We start from the raw sequence: 6,570 nt of genomic DNA, 5'->3' as shown, positions 1-6,570 counted from the left end.
TCCTTCAACGGCTTCAACATATGTTTCACTCCATCATTAGTTAGAGTGTAGGTACTTGCTCGCCCATCATGTGCAGCATGCTTGTCAAGTAGCCATGGTCTACCCAACAACATATGACATATGTCCATAGGTATAATATCACATAGCACCTCATCCTAGTAGCTCCTAATCATGAACTTCACTGAAATTGCTCATTGACCATAACCTTGTGGTCATCTTGCACCCAAGCAATATGATATGGACATGGGTGTTTATGTCTCTTCAACTTCAACTTGGTGACCATCATTTTTGACAGTAGATTTTTAGTACTTCCACCATCAATGATCACATCACAACACTTATCTTCACACTTGCACCTTGTTCAAAACAAACTCCTTTAATCAGGTTCATTCTCCCCACTCAACAGGACTCTTCTACTAATTAGGAATTCTCCTCTTTCAGCATCTTCAGAATGTGAGGATTTGGCATCTTCATCAACATGTGCAACTCTTACTTGACCTTCTATTCTTTGATCTATCTATTGGTGCTCAAAATTGTAGCCCTGATTTTGAGCACCATTGAGAAAATTAAGCCCTATAAATGCTTTTTGATGCATGTGTAATCGGCTATCCATTTGAGGCCCATGATGTGTTTAATGTTTCTAACACCCTCCATTCAGCATACCCACATGTTCCATAAAGATAAATTGACATTCTAAGCCATTTCGTGAAGTCTCGTTTTGAGCAATTGTCAAATCTGCATTTTTACCAAAGTGTCAAATAGCGACAGGAGGTTGTGTTTCCAACTAAATATTTTGTACCCAGTAATGTTTCATGACTCAGTACTTTGGGATTATTTAGTGTCCATACCAAAGAACCTATGTTTTAGATTTTGAGTCATTTCAAATTCGTTTCACTAGGTTTTGAACCCCTCAAAGTTGGTAGTTTATTAATGTCATGCTAATATGAATTAGTCTAAACTATGGAAGGCCCTATTTGACTTGCCATAACTTTGACCCAGTTGATCAAAATGAGAAAATTCCTTTTGCATTATATTCTAGGGGTCAAAGACTTGCTATGTTTCAATTTTGAGCTTATTAAAAATCTCTTTGATTAGTTTTCAAACGAGATTCCAATTGTAATTTCTGACTTTTTATTGGTGTCAAGAAAGGTAGATTGGTCAGTACCCCTATTCATGATGTCATATCTCTAAATCTATGATAGGTGAGGTCAAATGGATTGTACCACAATGATCTTCTCTGAGAATAATTTAAGTGTGTCAATTTTTAAGTTTTGATGAATTCATTTGCACACTTTCTTAGGTCCATTCCATTTGCAAAAAACTATTTTTCTGCCATTATTTCCAGTCTACAAATTTGAGTATCTCACTTTGACCGCTTTCCATTTGCACCTAGTTATTCACGATGAGCCCAAATCGCAGATCCATACTCTCCTCGTGACAATGAACCAATGCCCCAGTTTTTGTTCTCCCAAGTGTCAGTTTGCCCAGTTTTTGAAACCAAATTTGAATGCAATTTATTGTTTATTGACATGTTTATGTGTAGGAAATTCTAAGAAGGAAACTTCGACAGTTAATATCTTTTGACTGATAATTTTTCATGAGACAAGATTTGAAATGGTAGGAGTATGCAAAACAAAGAATCAATGTGTCTGATTTTAGAGCTTGGTCAGGTGTTTTTGTCACTTTTTAAAGTCAGTCAAAGGACCCCTTGGCATTCAATTGACAATTGGAAAAAAGTTGTAAATTGAGCTAAAAAATAATGCCTCAATGATTAAGTTTAGAATTGATTGGTATTGGATGTTCATTAGAGCATTTTAAGAAGTCAATCATTTGAAAATGAAATTTTTTTAAGCCAAACCCACCTGGGGCCCAACTGATCTCATCATAACAATGAAAATTTGTGTGCACTCAAGATTCTCAAAGGAGTTTTTAGTAGGCATGAGATATAAATAGAGACTTAAAGGTTACCAAAGCCTCCATTGATTTCGAGGAAGGAAACTCAAAGAACAAAGGGACAGTGCATATCTTTGTGGCAAGGGATGAAGCATAGCTTAAAATGGACCAATTTGTGAACACATTGTGATCCCGAATGTTGATATTCAAAATATAGACATAATTTAATTAAAAAAGAAAGGAAACTTACATAGACACAATCCAATGCAAGTCGAGGACATGGAAATTAAAAGTCAAATTTTAGGCTACTTTCTAAGAATCCAAACTTTGAACATATAGAGAATGTGCTCCCACCTTCCACAGAATGATTACCCTTGATTTTGGATGTATAGGCTTATCCTATTATCTATATGTTACATGAAAGAAGGCATGTGGACAAGTGTGGAGGCTATCCTTCTAGTGCAGGAGCACAACCATCCTCATATAATGCTACTGTAGATTGGGAACACTTTCCACAAGCTTCCTAGAGGATGATTGAAGCCTGATGAAAATGAAATTGAAGGGTTGAAGCGAAAGTTTTCAAGTAAACTTACTACAAATTCTAGTGCCTTTCAACCATATTGTTAGATTGGAGAGTGTGTTGTTGTGTGGTAGAGACCTAATTTTGAGACATTGATGTATCACTACTATCCACCACATATAACAAAACCAAAGGAATGCAAGAAACTCTTCCTAGTTCATCTTTCTAAAAGGGAATACTTTGCAGTTTCAAAAAACTTGAAACTTCTTATTGTTCCATTGTTTGAGCTCTATGACAATGTCTAGAGATATGGTCATGTTATCTCAACTATTCTATAGCAGCTCTCAAGATTTACTTTTAACATGATTAATGCTTGAGTTGTATTGGGAGTATGTTGTCAATCATTTAGAGTCTCGAGTCTTCTTTCTTCAGGCAGGGGCATGGTAGCAACCCGCATAAGGAAAGAAGGTAGCATATAAAGTTTTTGTTTTAAAAAAGAGAGAGCTTTGAATGGGAGATGGCATGCAATCAGAGAAGATAACAAAAAAGGGGAGCCCACATGGCATAGGTAGAGGCATCTAAGAACAAACCAGTGTATAAAGAAAGGGAAGCATTGACCCTACGCAAACAGTTTAGCCTCCAAGTCACACCAAGATGGGCAAGGAAGCCCACAAAAGTGCCAATTTAAAAAGGAACAACACATCAACAAATATGAAGAAGTCATTGGGGGAGCAACATGATCCACATTTTCAAAGGAGTCAACCATAGCAGTAGGGCAGTTGGCATGTGAAGAATAGAGCCCCGTACAAGAAAGGAATCCATAGACCATGCAAAGGTGGAGCCATTGAAAATGTAGAGGGCATACTTGGAGAGTATGGAGGTAAATGCAAGAAGAGGTGTCCACATCTGCAGTCAAAAGGAAAGCCAGTAGCCTTGGAAAAGAAAATGTCATCTGCAATTCAACTAAACATTTATCCCACATTGGGGATAAGATAGGTTTTGTAATGTTTAAATAGTATTGCACACAATGATCAAGTAACTCAAAGACACCCGGCTTTTACAAGTTGTGGCTTGTATGGTGGGTCTGACCTGGACAGCTGATAGTGACTAACAGGTAAATTTTGACCGAACCCTGCAGGAGGAAAGTGCCACGTGTCAGCTCAACGTAAGAGCAAAAGGTGAGAATCAACAGTCATCCAGTTTTATGAAAATCTCGCATACTGTGTGGGCATAGAAAATTTTTTGAAGATCCCTAATGTTACACACGGCTTGTATGAGTGTTTGAGATGCTATGGGAGAAGGATTGAATGAAATAATAAAATATTAATATATTCACCTAGCATAAGCACATAAAGGGAAAATGAAATTAGGCATTCCTATGAGAACGTAATGCAAGCTATGAAGGGGTCCCGAAAATATTAATATGCTAATGGTGAGCGTATAAGAGTAAAACAAAATTTGCATGCTAAAGGTGCTATGGGAGATGGATAATGGAATTAAAGGAATTAATTAATGTATTAATTAATTAATTAGAAGATGTTTCAAATGTTGCACATCAAATGGGAATCCACCATGTGCCATTGAGAGCTGGGAGAAATAAGATATAAAATCAAATTCAGAAGCTTCAAACGAATAGGATGAAAGATTCAAATATATTTAAATGGTTTACATAGTCTAACTATATAAAAAAATTAAATTTTTGAGTTTTAATGCTCTATTCTTAACCAAGGGCTGAATTTTTCAAACTGCTACCAGAGGGGGTTTTTTTGTCCAAAATAGGTAGTATCATATACCGTTGGAACTAAGAAGAAGTGAATTTTTGAAATATGGAGCCAATTTTTTAGCAGGTCTTCACTAGTTCGATTTATAATTAGTTTTTAATTTTCAGTACATTCTCATTGGAATAGGCAGAATTCATCATGGAGCATTAGAATCAGTTGGGGAACAAACATTGATGTTTTTTGAAGCATAAAACAGATTCTAGAAAAGTTTTCATGCTTCTAGAGTTCATTTTTTAACTAATTTTTGTTGTTGCCTTGGGTTCAGATCAGGCATCAAATCAGTTATGATTCTCATCAAATATCTAAGATATTTTTACATTTGGGAGGCCAAATGATGAGAATTTTATTTTGCAGTTGAGGGGAGAGATTAGGATGTTTTTAGCTTGTTGAAAAGGTTTTCCAAATGGACACATGTCAGATGTAGATCAGATCTAGGGAATTCACTCTTTTCTAACATCTTTATTTATCTCATCCATTGAAGGGTGGGTTCTAGTCTTTGGAGAAAAACTACTCATTACTATGATACTATGTTTTGGTTCCAGTTTTGATGTGTTCCCATACTATGACACCATATTTCCGTCAACAATTTCTCTTGTGTGAATAGCAATAATGAAGAGAACATAGATAGTTTAGATCTTTTAGGTGTTTCTATTTTTTGATTGCATGCATATGAATGAATTATTTCAAGGAAATTAATACAAAGAACAGCAAGTTGAGTTTCATCTTAAATCTTGTCTCCTTTATCAGTAATCTCAATGTTTTATGATCTTTGAACAAAGAACCTAGGTCATAGTTGCAGTCCCTTAAGGTTATATGTTGTTTCATTCTTGCTTATAACTCAAGGGGTTATGTAAATGCTTCAGAGAAATTAACAGGGTTACAATTTTACTAATGAGGATATCATGTAAGAATGAGATTTAGATTGAACATAGATGTCTATTTACAAGGTGAATGGATAGATCAGATATCTGAAGATATGAATATGTCTTAGGTACCCATATGTATGTATTTGATTCATAGAATTTCTTAATGGATTGGGCACTGATCAGCTATAAGATCATTAGTTCATGTTGATGCATATTAGGGGTTTTGTTGAATTCAACATTATCAATCAAATGCTTTTCCCCCTATCATGTTGAAGAACTGAAAAGTCTAACCCTCACTCAACTTATGGATTTCATAGATTTGCATTTAGCTATTGTAGATATGTGTTATTGCATGATTTATTAGGAGACATAAAGGTCAAATTTTTTGATTATAGATTCAAGAATATGTTTTTGCACTGGTACCATATTAAGTGAATATAAGGTTAACCCACTTAGGTCTTGCAGAGCCTGAAGTGAAGGAGGAGTTATGCCTTATAGTGGGCCCAAGATTGCAGTTGAGTGTATCCGTCATAAGAATTTGCTAGTTTTAGATGCATTGGTCTGGTTTCTTGGTCATTTTCAAAACTGTTAAATCAGGAGCTAACAAAATGGCAACTCTACTGGGAACTGTATTGAATCTGAATGGTAGACAAACTCTAAAAATTTAAAAGGAGATTCAATACAACAGAAGAAGTGTGTGAAAAAATTGTAGTAGTAAATTAATTAATGTGTTTTCCAATTTTCTTACTCAAATATCATGCACCCAAATGATGTTTTGTTCAAGACAGCAGTATCTTTCAAGGTTGAATGTAAATTGTATTGCTACTAAGTTTCATTTTTAATCAGTTCAGCCGAATGTTGTTTTCATAGTACTATTGTAAATTCAGAGTCAGAATTGTGTAAAGGTGGTTTCTCTCTTCTAAGTGTTTAAAGTTTTGCAAATTCTACAAGTTGAAAATCCAATTCAGATTTTTCATGTTATGAATCATGTTTTAAATCTTTCTCACAATTGTGAGTGGCGACTCTCTAAGAGATCTCAATACTAGTGTAGATCAGTTATGTATAAATGTTTTCAAGAGTTTTCAGCTGAATTAGGTAGATCTAAAAGTTATGTGAATTTTTAAGAAAGAAGAGAGATATATATGTTCTTGACTGATGAGTTTCAAAGTGTTGTTTGATCTGCTATCATAAAAAAATTAGAATGATAAAAATGAATCACAGTAGTGATTTCATTTAGTTCTTCCCCAGGAGATGGCAGCTCTATAGGGATTCAATCAGTGGTGTGAGGAATTGAGATCAACACCGGTGCCAAACCAACAGATCAGTGGTTTCAACATCAACACTTGAGGTATTTTATTTTTCATGATGTTATTCTTGTCATGAAAGAAAGTGGTATATGTGTGTGTTCTCCATCAAGTGATTTTCAGCACTAGAAGGAGGAGAATAGTTTGAAAAGTTTCATACACTTCATTGGATAGAGTTTCAACTTGTTATTTTTAATTTTATGAAG

At 35.0% G+C, this 6,570-nt stretch overlaps 1 pseudogene; it reads left to right on the top strand.

Moving 5' to 3' along the window:
- The first annotated feature begins 2,301 nt into the window (after positions 1-2,301).
- Positions 2,302-2,790, top strand: LOC149544794 (pre-mRNA cleavage factor Im 25 kDa subunit 2 pseudogene; annotated as a pseudogene).
- The last annotated feature ends 3,780 nt before the right edge of the window (positions 2,791-6,570 follow it).

This window comes from Cupressus sempervirens, chromosome 8 (assembly GCF_028749045.1).
Source record: "Cupressus sempervirens isolate cs-2001-9-10 chromosome 8, ASM2874904v1, whole genome shotgun sequence".
NCBI classification, from domain to species: domain Eukaryota; kingdom Viridiplantae; phylum Streptophyta; class Pinopsida; order Cupressales; family Cupressaceae; genus Cupressus; species Cupressus sempervirens.
Note: the sequence above shows the minus strand (reverse complement) of the source record. Positions and strands in the feature narration are given on the sequence as shown.